At 42.0% G+C, this 20,714-nt stretch overlaps 1 pseudogene across 1 annotated transcript in view; it reads right to left on the bottom strand.

The window, feature by feature from the left end:
- Positions 1–10,216: 10,216 nt before the first annotated feature.
- Positions 10,217–20,714, bottom strand: part of LOC309569842 — a 57,004-nt pseudogene continuing 46,506 nt past the window's right edge. Inside the window, exon 3 of the transcript in view lies at positions 10,217–10,281. The product of the transcript in view is annotated as an uncharacterized misc_RNA (transcript). The remainder of the gene's footprint in view (positions 10,282–20,714) is intronic.

Genomic DNA, 20,714 nt, shown 5'->3' with positions numbered 1-20,714 from the left:
TGCAGTGTTATTTTCATGGATAACATTAATTTATTGTGCCTTTTGTTTTAATACTTTGGCAGAGCAGCACATAATAAAACCCATATCAGTTCATAAACTCCCTGGCCTTCAGCTGCACTTACAGTAAATGGCTATGCCCAATATAGATAGTAGGCACAGGGCAAACACAGCCTTGTCTGAACTTTAGCCGTTTCTTTATCACTGTCATTTCTGTTTTTTTTTTATTTATTTTTTATTCACCGCACATGTTTTACTTTACTAATATTTTGTCTTAGAAATCTGTGTTTAGATTGTTTGTTTAGCTATTAGGATACAGGGTATTAACCACAGTAAATATTTTTATACCCCATTTGACGGGCAGTACCACCACTGTATGCAACCCATTCAAAGAACAGGGGTATACAATGTACGGTTAAAAGCAAACACACACACACACACATCATAGGTTGAACTGGATGGACTGATGTCTTTTTTCAACCTCACTAACTATGTAACTATGTAACTATGTAACAGAGCCTCATTTGCAACCATCTTTATTGCTCCATTCACACCAATGTGTTCTTTCATGCTTTTTGCTAAAAATCAGCACATTATTTGTAATATGGGTTCCTATGGAACACTTTCACGTTTTTCATGTAATAAATTTCAATAGACATGCATCAAAAAATGCAAGTACTGCATTGTTTAGGTGTTTTTGATGCATGCTGCGTTTTTTTATTTCTTTCATAAACTGTGAATAGCTGGTTGTTAAGAAGTGGGTCAGGAAGCTGGCCACCACGTCCTTAACAACCGATGACTCATCATTTGTCAGCGGGCTTTCCCGCTGACAGCTAAATGTAAAAAAGAATATTGCTGGCCCCCCCCACCCAATCTATACCAGGCCCTTTTCAGGTCTGGTATGGATTTTGAGTAGAACCCCATGCCAAAATGTAAAAAAAATGGTGTGGGGTCCCCCCAATATCCATACCAGACCCTTATCCGAGCATTCAGCCCCGCAGGTCAGGAAAGGGAGGGGAAGAGCAAACTCTTTGAGGCAGGGGGGCTCTGATCATGTTGATGGGGAACAAGTGCCTGTGGTTGTGGGGGTCTGTGGGTGGAGGGGGGCTTATTGCAAACTGGAAGCCCCCTTTAACAAGGGGGGCCCCAGATCCTGCCCCCCATGTGAATGAGTATGGGGTAAATAATACCCCTACCCATTCACCAAAAAAGTGTAAAAGTGATTAAAGACAGTACAAGTGTTTTTGGCAAGTCCTTTATTTAAACATAAAAAAAAACAATGTCTCCTGATGTAGATCCATCGTGAATCACGCTGCTGCCGCCACCGTCGGCCCCGAAAAAAAGCAAAAGCTCCTGCGGTCTGCCTGCTCTGCCATGTGCCATTTCTTAACCAAAGTGGCACCGCCCCTCTGTGATGCCATCAACCGATGCATGCTGGGCCGCTGACGTCACAAGGTGGTGGTGCCACCAGGTGATGTCGCCGGGTGGCCCTGCCCCTTAGTTATTTATCCAGTTGCCGACCACACCATAGCAGATTTACTGCTACAGGGCCCTGCCAGACCCGAAATGTTTTTTTTTTGCATTCAGCTGTCAGCGGCAAAGGCCGCTGGCAGTTGATGACTCATCGGTTGTTAAGGACGTGGCGCCCGGCTTCCTGGCCCACTACTTAACAACCAGCTATACACAGTTTATTAACCACTTTAACCAGTTCCCGACCACCCACCACCTTTTTACTGTGGAAGGGTGGCTTGTACAGGCAAAACGACGTAGATCTACATCGCTCGCCTGGGAGGAGCTAGGGGGCAAGCGTACACCCCCGGTGGCACGCTCCCACCCCTGATCGTCAGCAGGGAAGCCGAACGTGGGTGTTAGGCAGCTCGGATTGCCTCCTGACACCCACAATCGCTCCCCGCTGAGAGAGATAAGGACGATCGGCTGTTGTATACACAGCCGACCGTCCTTCTCCCTGAAATGATCACAGAGCTCATGTGATCCTTCTATATAGGATCACATGTCTCTGTTGTCATCTCAGAAGCCCCACCCCCCCACAGTTAGAATCACTCCCCTAGGCTCACATCTAACCCCTTGATCACCAGTAGTATTACCCCTTCCCTGCCAATGGCATTATTACAGTAACAGTGCATATTTTTAGCACTGATTACAGTAGTAATGTCACTGGTACCCCCAAAAGTGTCAAAAATGTCAGTTAGGGGTCCGATCTGTCTGCCGCAATGTCGCAGTCCCGCAAAAAAATCGCAGATCACCCCCATTACTAGTAAAAAACAATAAAAATTACATAAATCTTTCCCATAGTAGACACGATAACTTTTGCACAAACCAATCAAAATACACTTATTGTGATTTTGTTTACCAAAAATATGTAGCAGAAAACAAATTGGCCTAAAATGCTAAAAAATTTTGATTTTTATATATTTTTTTTTGGGGAATGTTATATAGCAGAATGTGAAAAATATAGATTTTTTTTCAAAATTGTCGCTATTTTTTTTTTTATAACCCAAAAAATAAAAATCGCACAGGTGATCAAATACCGCCAAAAGAAAGCTCTAGTTGTGGGGAAAAAAGTACATAAATTTAGTTTGGGTACAGCTTCGCACGACCACGCAATTGTTCGCTATAATAATGCAGTGTTGAATCGCAAAAATAGGGCCTGACCATTAAGGGGCAAATCCTTTCGGTCTTAAAGTGGCTCTGCGGGGAGCGATCGCGGGTGTGAGACGGCAATCGGGCCACTTGACACACGCATCAGCTTCCCCGCTGACGATTGGGGGCAGAAGGGTGCGCCGGCAGTGCACGCTCGCCCCCTAGCTGCCACCAGGCGCGCAACGTACCGATATGTGCGTTTGCCTGTAGGAGCCACTCTGCCCCTGTATATATACAGTAAGCGTCGGCAAGTGGTTAAAAAGATGAAAGAAACGTGTCAAAAACGCGTGTCTGAAAACTCGGAAAGCAAAGCAAAAAGCACTGCAGAAACGCTCAAAAGCAACATGCATAGATGTGATTGATTTTTATCATGCTTTTTGCAGAAATGCAGGACAAAATTTTTAACTTGGGTTCCTATGGATCACGTTCACATCAATGCATTTTTGGAAAGGGTGAGGGACTTTTTTAAACCCAAATCTGTGCTTTTTTGGTTCAATAGAGTTTAATGGAGAAGCTTCAGAAAAGCATGTAGTGCATTTTTGCTGTGATTTTACCGTGATTTGCGGTTTTTAATCTGCCCAATAACAAGTTTTCCAAAAAAAAGCATAAAGGCCCGTACACACGTAGCGATTGTGGGGTGTAAATATTCGGCTAACGTCCGATCGGCCAATTGTCGGCTTGTTAGTATGATGCTTCCGACAACCGACTGCGACTTTTCGGCCGAACAGAATCTGGTGTGCAGGCTTTAAAATTTTTGTTGGCCAACACCAGAACGGCCGATTGTTCCTCAGTCAGTACAGAATTCGGCCGACAAACAGCAGATGAGCAAGACTGGGCATGCTCAGAGAAGAAAAAACACACGGAAAGTTAACCATCACATGACATCACTTCTGCAGTCGGCTGTTGTTGGCCGACAAAATTAGTGTGCAGTCTTTAGCACTTTTCAACCTACAGGACAGCACCGGACAAAAGACGGCCGATTGTTCGGCCGACAATCGGTGCGTGTGTACGGGGCTTAAAAAATGCAAATCGCTGCAAAATCTTGGTAAAAAGCACAGCAAAAAGCACTGCAGAAAATCTTAAAAGCAAACTGCAAATGGTGTGAATGAAGCCCAAAGCTGCAGCAATATTGTGTGGGCATTTCAGGGTTAGACCAGGCAGCAAGGAGGCAAAGAATCAACTCCTAGTCACCTGTCAACTGCCCATACATTTTCAACACAAATTGCTGGAAACAGATATCTACTAAAGGCCCGTACACACGTACCGATCGTCGGCATACAAACGTCGGTGGACGAAGGATCTGCCGATTGTACGCGTGTTAGTATGGTGCCTCCGACAGATGTCTGCGCACAATCCGCGGACAAAAGTCTTTCGTGCAAACATGAAAATATTTGTATGCCGACACCAGAACGGACGATTGTTCGCCTGTCAGTACACAATTCGGCCGACAGACCGCAGATTTGCAAGACTGGGCATGCTCAGAAAATAGAAAACACAGGGAAAGTTAACCATTACATGACATCACTTCTGCAGTCGGCGGACAAAATTCTTGTGCTGTCCTTGTGCTGTCTTTGCACTTTTCAGCAGACACCGACATCCCGGGGAGAAAAGAGGAACATTTGTAAGCCGACCATCGGTACGTGTGTACGGGGCTTTAGATGAGAAGTAATTTCATCCTCCGAAATGGTAAACCTTATAAATGCATCACAGATGGTCATATATTTCATAAAGGTTCTAGCTCAATTTATGAATGGTTATGATATGAAAAATAACCATCCATATTATAGGTGTTATATATCTAAGTGTTTTCCCTTTTTTTTGTTTTTTTTTGTTTTAGTTTGCCAGGAAGTGATTTAAAGTGTTTCTAAAACCTTACATATACCCAGTAAAGTGACTGGCCTCAAGCGATACACAGAGATGAAACAAATCCTCCTACATACGTTGTACCTGTTTATCTGCAGTCTTCTCTACTCTACATCCATTCAAAATCCAGAATCTATAAATCTTGTCTGAGCATTCAGAAAATGTCACCCGATGTAGATCCATTGTTAATCACGCCGCCCGCCAGACCCGAAGAAAAAAAACCACCTCCATACTTGTCGAAGGCTAACCGCCAAATGCCCGCTCCTCCGTTTTACAGTTCTTAAATAGGTAAGGAGCAGGGCCACCCAAGACTGTGACCTAGTGGCCCCACAATCTTGTGATATCACCACGCAAGCGTGCACAAGGGTGACATTACAAGAGGCAGGGCCACTAAATGACGGCCTTGTGTGGCCCCGCCCCTTACCTATTTACGAACTGTAGGACGAAGGAGCAGGCATTCAGTGTTTAGCCTTCGACGAGTGCGGAGCTTTTATTTTTTCTGCGGGTTCGGCGGGCGGTGTGATTGACGATGGATCTACAACAGGGGACAATATTTTTGGATTTTTAATTAATGAATGAATTAATTCATTATTTATTTAAAGGAATAGTCAAAAACTGTGTTTGTGATTTTTTTTTTCTAAGTGAGACTTCTTTTGCTGAATGAGTAGGAGTACAATGTACCCCATACTCATTCACGAGGGGGCAGGATCTGGGGACCCCCTTGTTAAAGGGGGCTTCCAGATTCTGATAAGACCCCCACAACCACCGGCCAGGGTTGTGGGGAAGAAGCCCTTGTCCCCATCAACATGGGGACAAGGTGCTTTGGGGTGCAGAAACGAGCCCAGGTTCAGGAGGGGGGTGCTCGCTCTTTTCTGATCTGCTGAGCTGCATGCTCGGATAAGGGTCTGGTATGGATTGAGGGGGACCCCACTTTATTCTTTTTTTATTTTTTCATGGGGTTCCCCTCCAAATCCATATCAGGTCCAAAGTGCCTGACATGGATCCAGGGGGGACCCACGCTGTTTTTTTTACAAATTTTTTCATCTGCAATTTTTATTTTCTGTACATTCAGCTGTCAGCGGTTAACCTTCGATGAGTGGGGAGCTTTTTTGTTAAAGGGGGCTTCCAGATTCTGATAAGCCCCCTGCCTGAAGACCCCCACAACTACAGCTCAGGGTTGTGGGGAAGAGGCCCTTGTCCCCATCAACATGGTTGTGGGGAAGAGGCCCTTGTCCACATCAAAGCACCAGCTAAAAAACGCATAGATGTGAATGTGCACCATAGGAAAACATGTTAAATGGACTGTAGTGCATTGTGCAAAACACACCAAAAAGGGGTGTGCACGTAGGGTAAATCTTTGCTCCCTTGCAAAGCTCTGACTGCTCTTGCTATTTAACACTTCCGGGTCCATTAGATACTTGGTCCCATGCAGCATGCTGCGGTTCCCCCCCTGTTGAACACCAGAGTAACAACAGGACACATAAAGTAGGGATCAGCAGGAGTAACCACAGCAGCATTATTAAAATACTACATTGTACGAAGCTGGAAAAAAGAATCAACATAGGTGATTCCAGCATTGATTGTGTTCCGCACAGAAGAACTGTATGCAGGGACTGTATGTGCATATAAAGTTACGCAAATCTAGGGTGTAACTTATGGTAACCATCAAAATCTGAAAAATCTGAGTGCGGCTACAGAGACACAGCAATAAGGAATCATGTAAAGGTAAAAGATACATCAGTAAATGAAGCTGAGAAAATGAAGAATATAAAGCAAATAAGTAACAGGTAGAAAATAATATAAAAGCAAGCTCATATTATTTAGAGTGAATAACCAAGGATGACCAATCTACAAATTAAAGTGATAATGTGCAGCGTTCAGGAACCCACGATACGCATAGGATTTTTTAGCAGCTCAGAGAGAAAGAAAAATATGTTTATTATGGGTAATTGCACTTTGAACTTAGTCTTCAAAAATGTACTAATAAAAAGCAACAATGTCCTTTACACAATTGTACATTATTTTCTAAAAAAAAAAAAAAAATCTTCCTTCATTAAGGAGAAATAATGAATCAGACCTGTCCTTACTCATATCCTTTAGATTGTTACCAACGCAGGAAATTATAGCTCTAAAAGCCTGACCTTCCAGTTCATCATCTGACTCTTTTTATTAATGGCATTCCTTCAATTAATACACTCCTTTTAAGCTAAATAAATATGGTTGTTTTCTTTTTTTTTTTATTTAAATTTTTTTTATTTTCCTTTTTACATACAAATTCAGACAAAAAAATATAAAGCAGTGTTAATGCAGCCAATTACTTGGGTCAAACACTCCAAGGCTTTGCGTAAATAGACAATTTAGAAAAAAGGGAGAAGAAGAGAAAAAAAAAAAAAAAAAAAAACACAAAAAAGAAACAAAAAATAAAAAAAAAAAAAACAGAAGAAAAGGGGGGGGGGGGGGTTATGGTTGTTTTCAATGTAGAAAATATAGAACATGAATAAATACAGGCTTTTTCCAAGGATCTACTGAAATCTATATTACTGCTTTTCCCAGTAGAAGGATTTATTTTTTAACTAACCCAGTTTGAATTTATCATTCATTTTTGCAGAGATATTGCACATTTTTGTACAGATATTATACATAGATATGGATGTTATCAATAACTGCTCTACAGTTTCAATGCACATATTCACCAGCACACCATGTATCTTCAAATGTTGTCCAAAGCTTTTATTTCAGAAATATTACATAATAAAAGTGTAAAGTTTTGGATCCGTGCAGGAACCCTTCATCAGGCATGTGATTATCCCCCGCCTGATGAAGGGGTCCTGTGCGGCTTTGAAACATTTCACTTGTTCTTTTGTGATGTGATCTTTCTGCAGTAAAAGCTTTGGACAACATTTGAAGATCCATGGTGTGCTGGCAAATATATGCAGTGATCCATGATGTGTCCAGTATCCAGCTGCAGGCAGCACTCACTACTGAGGAGCTTGTTCCAGGAAAGTGCACGATGGGAATATAGACAAAACAAGGTTCTACAGTTTCAGACAACCTCTTATAGTGCAGCTATTCTACAATCCTAATTATACCTTCCACACATCAAAATGTGACAAAGGTTTGTAAATCAACATTGTTCCCAATGTATTTATTAACCTAACAGAGATTAGTAACACGTTGTTTTAAATGATTTTGGATGTCTGTTAGGAGCAATAGGTAACTGAACTAATTCATGTACAGTATAACTTAATACATTTATATATTGTTTTTGAACCCGGAACTGCTTTTAGAGAAGACCTCTCTTGGGCTTGATTTTCTAAGCCCTGAACCTATGTAGCCACACTTCGGGGGTGATTTACTAAAACAGGCGACTGCAAAATCTTGTGTAGCTCTGCAGAGAAACTAATCAGCTTCCAAGTTTTAGTCTAGATTCACATCTATGCAGCTGCGCTTGATGCGTTTCTCAGGCATGTTTTGCAGTGCGTTTTGAGTTTTTAAACCCCTTGTTTTTAATGCGTTTTTGCATGCAGTTTTCATGCATTTTGCGTTTTACAATTTTTTCACTTTAAACACACTGTAATTACATGGTACATTGCCTGTTGCTGAGGAGCAGGCCGGGAAGCCAGCCACTGCATCCTTAACAACCGTCGAGTCACCACTGACAGCTGAATGTAAAAAAAAAAAAAAAAGAGGCCGGCAAAAAAAACGCGAACAAAATGACGTGGGGTCCCCCCCCAGGCCCATACCAGACCCTTATCTGAGCATGCCGCCCGGCAGGTCAGGAAAGGGAGGAGACGAGTGGGCACCCCCCTCAAACCATAGCAGGATGCATGCCCTCAACATGGGATGGAGACAAGGGCCTCTCCCCCACAACCCTGGCCGGTGGTTGTGGGGGTCTGCAGGCAGGGGGCTTATCGGAACCCAAATTCTTATCGGAACCCAAAATGTGAATGAGTATGGGGTATATTGGACCCCCACCCATTCACCCCAAAGAGCAGGGAAGTGTTAAAAAAACAAGAGACAGTTTTTGACAAGTCCTTTATTAAAAATGAAAAATGTCCCCGTCATAGCTCAATTGTGTCCCCTTTCTCCGGTACCAATGTCTTCTTCCTGCTATCTTCTCCTTGTGCTGTCTTCTTCCTCGCCGCCGCTTACCTGCTAAAAAAAAAAAAATCTTCTTTTAAAGCTGTCTTTCTCCATTATGTCATCTCCTGCTGTCTGCCTTTTCTTATATAGCTAAGGGGCGTGGCCATCCGATAATGTCACCCGGAGAACTGCCCCTTGTGATGTCACATGTTGTCATAAGGGGCGGATTCTCTGGGTGATGTCATTGGATGGTCACACCCAATGGCTATATAAGAAATGGCAGACAGCGGGAGACAACACAACGCAGGAAGACAGCGTTAGAAGATCACCTTTTTTTGTTTTTGGTGGTTAAGTGGCGGTGAGAAAGAAGACAGCACAAAGAGAAGACAGCACCAGGGGGAGAAGACTGCACCGGAGAGAGAAGAAACTACCGGAGGAAGAAGACATCGATATACCAGAGAAAGAAGACATGTTGGAGCTACGACTTTTTAGTAAAGGACTTGTCAAAAACAGTTTTTTTTTTAACACTTCACTGCTTTTTAGGGTGAATGGGTAGGGGTAGAATGTATCTCATACTCATTCACATGTGGGGCCAGGATCCGGGAGCCCCCTTTCTTAAAGGGGGCTTCCAGATTCCAATAAGCCCCCTGCCTGCAGACCCCTACAACCACCAGCCAGGGTTGTGGGGAAGAGGCCCTTGTCCACATCAACATGGGGTAAAGGTGCTTTGGGGCAGGGGCAGAGCTCCCCCTACCCTAATGCACCCATCCCCCATGTTGAGGGCATGCAGCCTGGTATGGTTCAGGGGGGGGGGCACTCGCTCGTCCCCTCCCTTTCCTGACCTGCCAGGCTGCATGCTTGGATAAGGATCTGATATGAATTTTGAGGGGCCCTATGCCATTTTTTTTAAAATATGTGGACGTGGGGGGGGGGGGGGATCCCCTCTGAATCCATTTTAGACCTGAAGGGTTTGGTATGGACCTGGGGGGTCCTCACGCCGTTTTTTTTTAGCAATTATGTTTTTTTTGCCTGACTTTTTTTTTTTTACATTTAGAAATCAGCGGGAAACCCAATGTTAAATGGACTGTAGTGAATTTCTGCATACTCGCTGTTAAACGGACTGTTAGGTGTGAAACTAGGGTTATTGTCAAAGCTTATTTGAATATGATGAAATTAGAAGATGTTTGGCTTCCATGCACATCTGCACCAGATTTTTCACTCTCCAGTTTTAGTAAATCATCTCCTTCATGTGGTTTTGTTCCTTCATGAGATACATATTTATAATCTCTTACAGAGGTCACTTAGCCCCCAAAGCATTAAGGAACATAACATCTTTATTTTAGACATGACGGGTGCTTCAAACACCAAATTCATACACCACAGGCAGACCAAACTGCCAGGAGTTTCTCTGTTAGTCTTAAAGCCATCTCCAGTATTAAAATAATTTTCTGGCAGCAATAATTACTCCTTGGAGCTGTCCACTGAAAACTCACCACTCCAAGGTACAACAATGGGCTTCTTCCCTATACTTCCTGTGAGCTCAGGGAATCATGGACCCTTCACAATGCTCGGCACTCACAGTATAGTAATGCAGAGAACAATGCTGATGTCATTACGTCAGCAACACCACCTGCAGCATTGAGGATTTCCCATTACTAAGATTGGAGGAAGAAGACCCTGCACATTACATGAACAGTCAGAAGATTAAAATACCCATGGAGAAGTTCAGGGAGAACTGGAAGAAACCTAAATTTGTGCTGCATTCACAACAGAACGCAGTGTTAGTTTCCCAAACTGGGTTAAAAATGTACTGGTTGTGCAATCTGCTCCGAGTGTCAGTGTAATCCTAACAACACTCAAAACGCAGATCACAAATGCAGTGCGTTTGCCTGGTTTTACATGGTACTGTAGTACTTTGTGATCCGATTACAGTACTACTTTTGGTGTGATTCAGTGTGATTTCATCGCAATCAAATGATTGGACTGAAAATCGCATAAAACTGTATTGTCCATCACATGCCAGTGCAATTCATTTGTGAACTAGCACTTAAGGAATACTGTGGTGTTCACCTTCCCACTTTCAGCCTTCTGATTGGAAAAATGTACAGCAACAAACTAATCATGGAGGGGTACACTGACCATGACTATATGGTTAGTAGTAATACACAGGACTTGCCGCTATGGCTATCAGAGGGTGAAATCAGGGAAAGGCTAGATAAAATTAACACAAATAAATAACCAGGCCCGGATGGCGTACATCCGAGAGTACTCAAAGAACTTAGTAAGATTATATCTAGACCACTTTTCCTGATCTTTGCTGACAGTATTATACAAGGAAATGTACCAGGGGATTGGAGGAAAGCTAACGTGATACCGATATTCAAAAAAGGGCAGAGGCATGTCCCGGGAAATTATAGGCCTGTCAGTCTGACATCAATAGTATGTAAACTTCTGGAGGGGATGATAAGGGACTATATCGTAGAGTTTGCTAAAGACAACAACATTATCAGTAGGGATGATCAAACGGTTCGGGTCGACCATCGGTTCAACCTGAACATTGACTGTTCGAAATTCGGCCGAATTCCGAACTTTTTGCGGAAAAAGTTCGGAAATCGGCAACCAGAACCGACCAAAATGCAATGGGACAGGAACTGGGCTTTAAAAGCCCCTGATTGGACCAGAACCATCAGTAAAAGCCAATTGAGGGGGCAGGAGGATGCTAGGAATGTGATTGGAGTGACTAAGGGGTCCAGAGGCCAATCAGTAGTGAATACGCCCCCCAGTATATAACATAGCCCCGCCAAATCTTTAGCACTGTAATACAGGGGCTGTGGAAGAGAGTGGAAGCAGTTCTGTTACTCCTGCTTCAAAAGTGTCATTTAGCAATTATTAGTGTGAGGAAAGGGATATCTAGTGTAGTTAGGGTACTATTTTCCACTATAGTTAGATTCAATAATCTAGTTTCTGTAGGGGAAGTGTTAAGGGTCAGGGTGACCGTAGTGTAGTGTAGGGTGAACTGACTCTGACTTCTATGGCAGGGTGACCAAACTCTTCCATGTCAGGGTGACCGCCATAGAAAAAAGATTGTTTGTATTAGAATTGCAGTAGAGCAGGCATAGGGCTTTCGCTCCTTTCACACCTGGCCGTTTTTGTTGCAGGCATTTATTGGGCTTTTTTGTGGACATCTTTGGAGGCAGGCATGACATCTGAACTTCTGTGTAGGGGTATATATATATACACACACATATATGTATATATACACATACACACATATAGGTGTGTATGTGTATATATATATATACATATATGTGTGTGTGTATATATACCCCTATACAGAAGTTCAGATGTTATGCCTGCCTCCAAAGATGCCCAAAAATGCCCAAAAAAGCGCCTGCAACAACACACCTGGGCGTTTTTGTTGCAGGCGTTGTTTGGGCATTTTTTGGGCGTCTTTGGAGGCAGGCATAACATCTGTACTTCTATATAGGGGTATATATATACACACACACACATATATGTATATATACACATACACACATATAGGTGTGATAGGAGCGGAGCCCTATGCCTGCAAATAATTTCATTAGTGCAAAAAATGCTCAAAAAAACGCCTGCAACAAAAACGCCCAGGTGTGTTGTTGCAGGCGTTTTTTTTGGGCATTTTTTAGGCATCTTTGGAGGCAGGCATAACATCTGAACTTCTGTATAGGGGTATATATACACACACACACACACACACACACACACACATATATGTATTTATACACATACACACATGTGATAGGAGCGGAGCCCTATGCCTGCAAATAATTTCATTAGCGCAGGCATAGGGTTCTGCTACTTTCACACCTATATGTGTGTATGTTTATATATACATATATGTGTGTGTGTATATATACCCCTACACAGAAGTTCAGATGTCATGCCTGCCTCCAAAGACGTCCACAAAAAAGCCCAATAAACGCAGGCATGGACCGCAAGGTTTGCTCTTGGATACGGAACTGGCTAAAAGGGTGTGTACAAAGGGTGGTAATAAACAGCGCATACTCAGACTGGTCTGAGGTGGTAAGTGGGGTCCCCCAAGGCTCAGTCCTGGGACCAACCTTGTTCAATTTATTCATAAACAGCATTGAGGACGGGATCAGTAGTTCTATATCAGTTTTTGCAGATGACACAAAATTGGGCAGGGCAATAACTGCACAGCATGAAGCAGATAGACTACAGAATGACCTGGACAAAATAACAGAGTGGGCAACGACATGGCAAATGAGGTTTAATGTGGAGAAGTGTAAGGTTTTGCACTTGGGGACTAAAAACATAAAAGCACAATACACTTTAGGGGGGGAACCTTTGGGGGAATCAAAAATGGAAAAAGATCTGGGAGTCTTGGTAGATGATAGACTAGGCAATAGCATGCAATGTCAAGCGGCAGCTGCCAAAGCCGGCAGAATATTAGCATGCATAAAGAAAGGGATGTATTCCAGAGATAAGACTATAATCCTTCCACTTTATAAAACTCTGGTCCGACCGCATCTGGAGTATTCTGTCCAGTTCTGGTCGCCAGTCCTCAGGAGGGATGTGTTGGAGTTGGAGAGAGTCCAGAGAAGGGCAACTAAACTAATTAGGGGATTGGAGGACCTTAATTATGAAGAGCGTCTGCAATCGCTTTATTTATTCTCCCTGGAGAAGAGACGCCTGAGAGGGGACATGATAGCAATTTATAAATATCGCAATGGTGATCTCAGCATAGAAAAAAAGCTATTCAGTTGAAAGGATTGCATGAGGACTCGAGGGCATACAATGCGATTAGAGGAGAAGCGTTTTAACCTCAGGCAACGTGGGGGGGTTCTTTATTGTTAGGGCTACAAGATTGTGGAATTCTCTACCACAAGAGGTGGTTTCTGCAGGAAGTATGGTGGCTTTCAAAAGACTCTTAGACGTACATCTCAAGGATCAGAACATTCAGGGGTATGAGAGATGATTACGGCCACACACACCTACACAGGTTGAACTGGATGGACTATTGTCTTTATTCAATCTCACCTACTATGTAACTATGGGCTTTACTCTGCTCCCTCCTCCTATCAGCGTGCTTCCTGTGAGCACATGTGCACTGCAACACAGCCACTCATGCTGCCCCTCTATCTCCCATTCTGATTGTTGCTGTGCAACGAATGACAGAGGCTAACAGCAAAATCTTTGTAAGCACGTATGCTCGCTGTTTATAAAAATACATGTATTTTTCAAAAGCAGGTACAACTGCACTAGGTTTCTTTTAATGAATTTTCAACTGGAGTAAAGCTTTAAAGCTATTCACATTTGGACATTATCACGCATAGGTGCAGACTGCCCTATCCCTATCCCTGTCTGCCTTAATTTCATAGCAGGTAAAATGTATTTGGTTGCTACAGATTATTGAACTTGAACGCCATTGTTTTTTACAGTACCTTTTTATTAGTTTTACAAATACATATGTGCCTGTTTTATGCTTCCCCAATCTTTCAAATCATTCAGCTGTAAATGTCATAGGATATACACAGTAGCATTTACAAAAACATGTTATTTGATAGTGCAATAGAAGTACATCATGTCAGGGTAAATTATACTTTTATCAATAAATAGATCTGCCAAGTGTTGCCGAACAAACCTGATGTAAAAGCATGGTTATTATTGTCATTTAGTAGTAAGCTGATGAATCCCCAAGCTAGACCAGTGTACATTATATGTCTGTTTAGCCAAAGTCACCCCCTGACCCCAGCTGCGGCCTCGCCTTTATATGCAACATGCCAAGATAGTGTTCTTTGCTGCAATAAGCTTGGCACGTGGAATCCATTCTTCACCTCCCTACAACACTCCCTCCCTGCAGATGAGGCACACGCCAGCCTCATTACAATTGGAATAGGGGGGCCATGTGGCAGCAACAGTTTGCTCATCCCTCTTTTTTTACCTCATCCCTTCCTGTGTGTGTTTAGAAAAATGTCCATCTCACAGACAGTCACATCAGCCTTTTCTATAGTGAAAGCACTTTAAGTATACAGTAGGGTTGCTATGTCCCTGTTGCACAATTCAAGTGAACATGAAGTATAGGAGGTATAAATTGTATATACACTGTATTTTATGAAGTTTTAAAAACAATCTCTATATATATTACATTTTAAATTATATTATTAGATTTATACTATACATAAATTATACAATTTATCTTACAATTACACCTGCAGAAAATGGGGTGCCTAAATAAGCACATGCCAATAAAAGTGGCAATATTAAAAAGGATAAAATTATCCATAGCCTCCAATAAACAATATGTACTCATATAAGAAGTGCTAAAAACACATAAAAATAGTAATACATAGAATTAAAAGATACCAAGAATATTGCTGCAATCATCAAAAAAGAAAACAATAATAGTTGTACAAAACTAATAATATAAAAATAAAAACAAATAAAATACAAAATTTATTATAACAGTTGTATAACTGTAGAACAGCAATTCCAATAAACCACAATATTCTTAGCAACCAAATCTTAATTATCACATATAGGAGTAATATTGTTTTAATATATTATCTGTATATATATATATATATATATATATATATATATATATACACACACACATTGCCTTGCGAAAGTATTCGGCCCCCTTGAACTTTGCAACCTTTTGCCACATTTCAGGCTTCAAACAAAGATATAAAACTGTAATTTTTTGTGAAGAATCAACAACAAGTGGGACAGATCAAGGCCGAGCTCCAGAGGCATTCGGGATTTGCGGTGGCCAGATGACCCTTCAGTTCAGGTGTTTGCCTTTTACAGAAGTGGCAAAGCCCAAAGAATCTTTTGAAAATCTAGTTGGCAGTGGTGGTACCTTGGGCCAGGTGGCACACGAGGACGTTTTCAAGGTGCCTTCTATAGTCTATAAGCTGGGCTGTCTATGGATCAGAAAATCTTTGTGCCTATACAAATTCAGCAAGAACTGGAATTTTGGACATCGCCACTGTACTTCTTTCAGGGCATGCCAGGAGATAGGATGATTCTGATGGCAGATCCCAGTTTTTGGGGCTGAGTACATAATCTGAAGAAACAGGTGGAATGCAGACTCCCAATTATCTGGAACTGAAGGAAAACTTTTCTAGCATTTCAGTATCTACTTCAAAGGGGCCTGAGTGAAGTTGGTTGACAACAAGACAGCAGTAGCCTAAATTTCTTCCCAGGGGACACCAGAAGCCTTTTCCTGTTACATCTTGCAACAGAATCTTTTTGCTAGGCAGAGAGCAACTCATAGCTAGTTAACGGTGGCCTTCTTGCCAGGAAAGCAAAAACAACTAGTGGTTTGGTTAAGCAAAATATTTTTCAACAAGTGCCTCAAACCAATATTGGCCAAATGAGGCTTTCCAGCAGTACTTCACAGGGAGACTCCACTGAACATACAGCTTTGGATATTTGCAATAGGAGACAATACAAAGGCTCCGTCATACAAGATAGGTTCACAGTGCCATGGGATTTTGTGTTTTATCTTTGTCTCTCTCCGATGTCCTACAGTGCCATGGGATTTTGTGTTTGATCTTTGTCTCTCCGATGTCCTTGAATATAAAGATGCTTCTGAAAATTTGGACAGGACAAGTCCATGCCATACAAGTCATTTCCACCTACCGAGAAGGTCTTGGCTTACACTGCTTACCAGATGTCATCAGCACAACCAAACCCGTTTCTGGTCAAATTAAATCTTTTTATGGCAAGGTCAGTGACAGCACCCTAATCGAATGAGACTACTTTAACAGCCTGGCTATGGAATAGGCCAGACTAGAGGTACAGGGATTCTCATCCAAGCTTACTCAGACCTTGGTGTCCAGAATATCGACCATAAACGATACATATGAGAGGATATGAAATGTTTGTTTTGTTTGCTCAGCAAAAGCTTTCTCTCCTGTGTTCCCTGCTCTAGCCAATAAATATCCTGGGTATTTTACGGTCAGTGCAAGAAGTTGGTCTGGCATACAACTCCATTTAAGGTACAATTCTTTACCTTATCTTTCACAGGCTTCAGACGGGTGGAGGAGCCTGTTACCAGATGCTTTCTCCAGGCGACAATTTATACATGACCTTGAAGGAGATCCTTGTTCCCTCTGTGGGATTTAGGCTTGGATCTGAGAGCACTAAGGATGGCACTCTTTGCTCCAATGGTTTCATTTTTATCAAAATTCCTCACTGAAAAACTAGTTCTTTATCCAGCAACTACTTCAGACAGTAGTCATCCACTGTTGAACTTCCAGGGTGATTACATTGGCATGCAGTAAGTAGGCCTTTCTGCTCTAAAATAGTTGCAAGCTTATTTGACTAGCGGGGCGGTAGCCTTTGGGGCAGTTGTGCCAGGATTTCTTGTAAGATCTATGTAAGGCGGCTAGCTTGAAGTTCTTGTGCGGCCTTCAACCTTACAAACGAGATGTGCGATCAGCAAGTTTGGGACAAGAGGGATTCATTATTTTTGGCTTTGACAGCTTTTTTTTGAGTGTTCTCTCCTGCCCTATATTCAGCTTGGGTATATCCCGTTGTGTGCTGACATGAGGTGGGAAAGGAAAATGGAAAATTGTTATCATACTTATCGTAATTTTCCTTTCCTGGCCTATCCTCACGTCAGCACAGGACTCCCTCCCTAGTGGCCTGTCGCAGGCTAGGTTATCGAACACTTCAGCTGGGGGAGGGGCTGTCTTTTATTTAGCTAGGAAGAGGTTGGGTAATTGCTTCTTTGTGCGGGTATCGCGTTTCTCCAAAAATAAAACTGGGTCTTATATTAACTTTGGCACCAAAAGATACAGTAGGGCTTGTTTTCGGGGTAGGTCTTATATTGTAATGTGCTGTCTTCTCTCCCTCCCTGCCTGTCAGGAATCCCCTGTGTGAACCTAGTAAAAGTGGTTGTAAAATCCTAGAATCTACTCTATTACTGTTTTATATAACGTCCAGTGTGTTTCTGTAATATAATAGTGTAAAATACATCGGTGCTCGGCGCTCAGCTAATCTCCCACTGCTGTCCTTCTCTTCTCATAGCTGTTAGCAGGGGATCTCAGCCCCTCCCCTCTGCAGTGTTCAGAGTGGGTCACAGAAGCACCGAGTATTTTATTATATTATAATAGTGTTTATTACCTTCAGTACAGCACCACTCGGCGCTCAGCTGATCTCCCGCTGCTCTCCTTGTCTTCTCCCCCACTGGCAGCTGGGGGTCACGGAAACGCCAAGCGGTGCTGTAACGAAGGTATTTCACACAATTATAATATAATACTTGGTGCCTCCGTGACCCGCTCTGCACACTGCAGAGGGGAGGGGCTGAGATCCCCCACTGACAGCTGGGAGTAGAGAAGGACAGCAGCGGGAGATCAGCTGAGCGCAGAGCGGCTCTGTACTGAAGGTATTTTACACTATTATATAACAGAAACACACTGGACATTATAAAAAACAGTAATATAGTGGATTCTAGGATTTTACAAACACTAAACTAGGGCTTATTTTTGGGGTAGGGCTTATATTGCAGCCCTCCCCGAAAATAACAGTAGGTCTTATTTTCAGGGTAGGTCTTATTTTCGGGGGAAACATGATACATGTAGTAGCTTAAAGGGTAACTCCACTTTTATGGAAAAAATCTAGCAAAAAAAAAATAAAAATAAATAAATAATATATATATATATATATATATAAATACACAGTATATAGATATATATATATATACAGTGCCTTGCGAAAGTATTCAGCCCCCTTGAACTTTGCGACCTTTTGCCACATTTCGGGCTTCAAACATAAAGATATAAAACTGTAATTTTTTGTGAAGAATCAACAACAAGTGGAACACAATCATGAAGTGGAACAAAATTTATTGGATATTTCAAACTTTGTTAACAAATAAAAAACTGAAAAAATGGGCGTGCAAAATTATTCAGCCCCTTTACTTTCAGTGCAGCAAACTCTCTCCAGAAGTTCAGTGAGGATCTCTGAATGATCCAATGTTGACCTAAACGACTAATGATGATAAATAGAATCCACCTGTGTGTAATCAAGTCTCCGTATAAATGCACCTGCACTGTGATAGTCTCAGAGGTCCGTTTAAAGCGCAGAGAGCATCATGAAGAACAAGGAACACACCAGGCAGGTCCGAGATACTATTGTGGAGAAGTTTAAAGCCGGATTTGGATACAAAAAGATTTCCTAAGCTTTAAACATCCCAAGGAGCTCTGTGCAAGCGAATAATATTGAAATGGAAGGAGTATCAGACCACTGCAAATCTACGAAGACCTGGCCGTCCTTCTAAACTTTCAGCTCATACAAGAAGACTGATCAGAGATGCAGCCAAGAGGCCCAGGATCACTCTGGATGAACTGCAGAGATCTACAGCTGAGGTGGGAGACTCTGTCCATAGGACAACAATCAGTCCTATACTGCACAAATCTGGCCTTTATGGAAGAGTGGCAAGAAGAAAGCCATTTCTTAAAGATATCCATAAAAAGTGTAATTTAAAGTTTGCCACAAGCCACCTGGGAGACACACCAAACATGTGGAAGAAGATGCTCTGGTCAGATGAAACCAAAATCGAAATTTTTGGCAACAATGCAAAACTTTATGTTTGGCGTGAAAGCAACACAGCTCATCACCCCGAACACACCACCCCCACTGTCAAACATGGTGGTGGCAGCATCATGGTTTGGGCCTGCTTTTCTTCAGCAGGGACAGGGAAGATGGTTAAAATTGATGGGAAGATGGATGAGCCAAATACAGGACCATTCTGGAAGAAAACCTGATGGAGTCTGCAAAAGACCTGAGACTGGGACGGAGATTTGTCTTCCAACAAGACAATGATCCAAAACATAAAGCAAAATCTACAATGGAATGGTTCACAAATAAACATATCCAGGTGTTAGAATAGCCAAGTCAAAGTCCAGACCTGAATCCAATCGAGAATCTGTGGAAAGAACTGAAAACTGCTGTTCACAAACGCTCTCCATCCAACCTCACTGAGCTCAAGCTGTTTTTCAAGGAGGAAGGGGCAGGAATTTCAGTCTCTAGATGTGCAAAACTGATAGAGACATACCCCAAGCGACTTACAGCTGTAATCGCAGCAAAAGGTGGCGCTCTACAAAGTATTAACTTAAGGGGGCTGAATAATTTTGCACGCCCAATTTTTCAGTTTTTTGTTAAAAAAGTTTGAAATATCCAATAAATTTCATTCTATTTCATGATTGTGTCCAACTTGTTGTTGATGTGTGTGTGTGTATATGTGTGTGTGTGTGTGTATATATATATGTATATATATATATATATATATATATATATACATACATATATATACACACACACACATATACATACACATATATATATATATATATATATATATATATATATATATATATTAGTATCTCACAAAAGTCAGGACAATCCTCACATTTTTGTAAATATTTTATTATATCTTTTAATGTGACAACACTGAAGAAATGACACTTTGCTACAATGTAAAGTAGTGAGTATACAGCTTGTATAACAGTGTAAATTTGGTGTCCCCTCAAAATAACTCAACGCACAGCCATTATTGTCTAAACTGCTGGCAACAAAAGTGAGTACACCCCTAAGTAATAATGTCCAAATTGGGCTCAATTAGCCATTTTTCCTCCCCAGTGTCGTGTGACTCGTTAGTGTTACAAGGTCCCAGGTGTGAATAGGGAGCAGATGTGTTAAATTTGGTGTTATCGCTCTCACTCTCTCATACTGGTCACTGGAAGTTCAACATGGCACCTCATGGCAAAGAGCTCTCTGAGGATTTGAAAAGAGAATTGTTGCTCTACATAAAGATGGCTATAAGAAGATTGCCAAGACCCTGAAACTTACCGAGCTGCAGCACAGTGGCCAAGACCATACCGTGGTTTAACAGGACAGGTTCCATTCAGAACAGGCCTTGCCATGGTCAACCAAAGAAGTTGAGTGCACGTACTCAGCGTCATATCCAGAGGTTGTCTTTGGGAAATAGACGTACAAGTGCTGCCAGCATTTCTGCAGAGGTTGTAAATATGAAAAGGATATAATTCAATATATATAAAATTGTGATAAAAATAATAAATAGCAAATATCGT

Source organism: Pelophylax lessonae (genome assembly GCF_965119305.1).
Source record: "Pelophylax lessonae genome assembly, chromosome: 13".
Lineage (NCBI taxonomy): Eukaryota > Metazoa > Chordata > Amphibia > Anura > Ranidae > Pelophylax > Pelophylax lessonae.
Note: the sequence above shows the minus strand (reverse complement) of the source record. Positions and strands in the feature narration are given on the sequence as shown.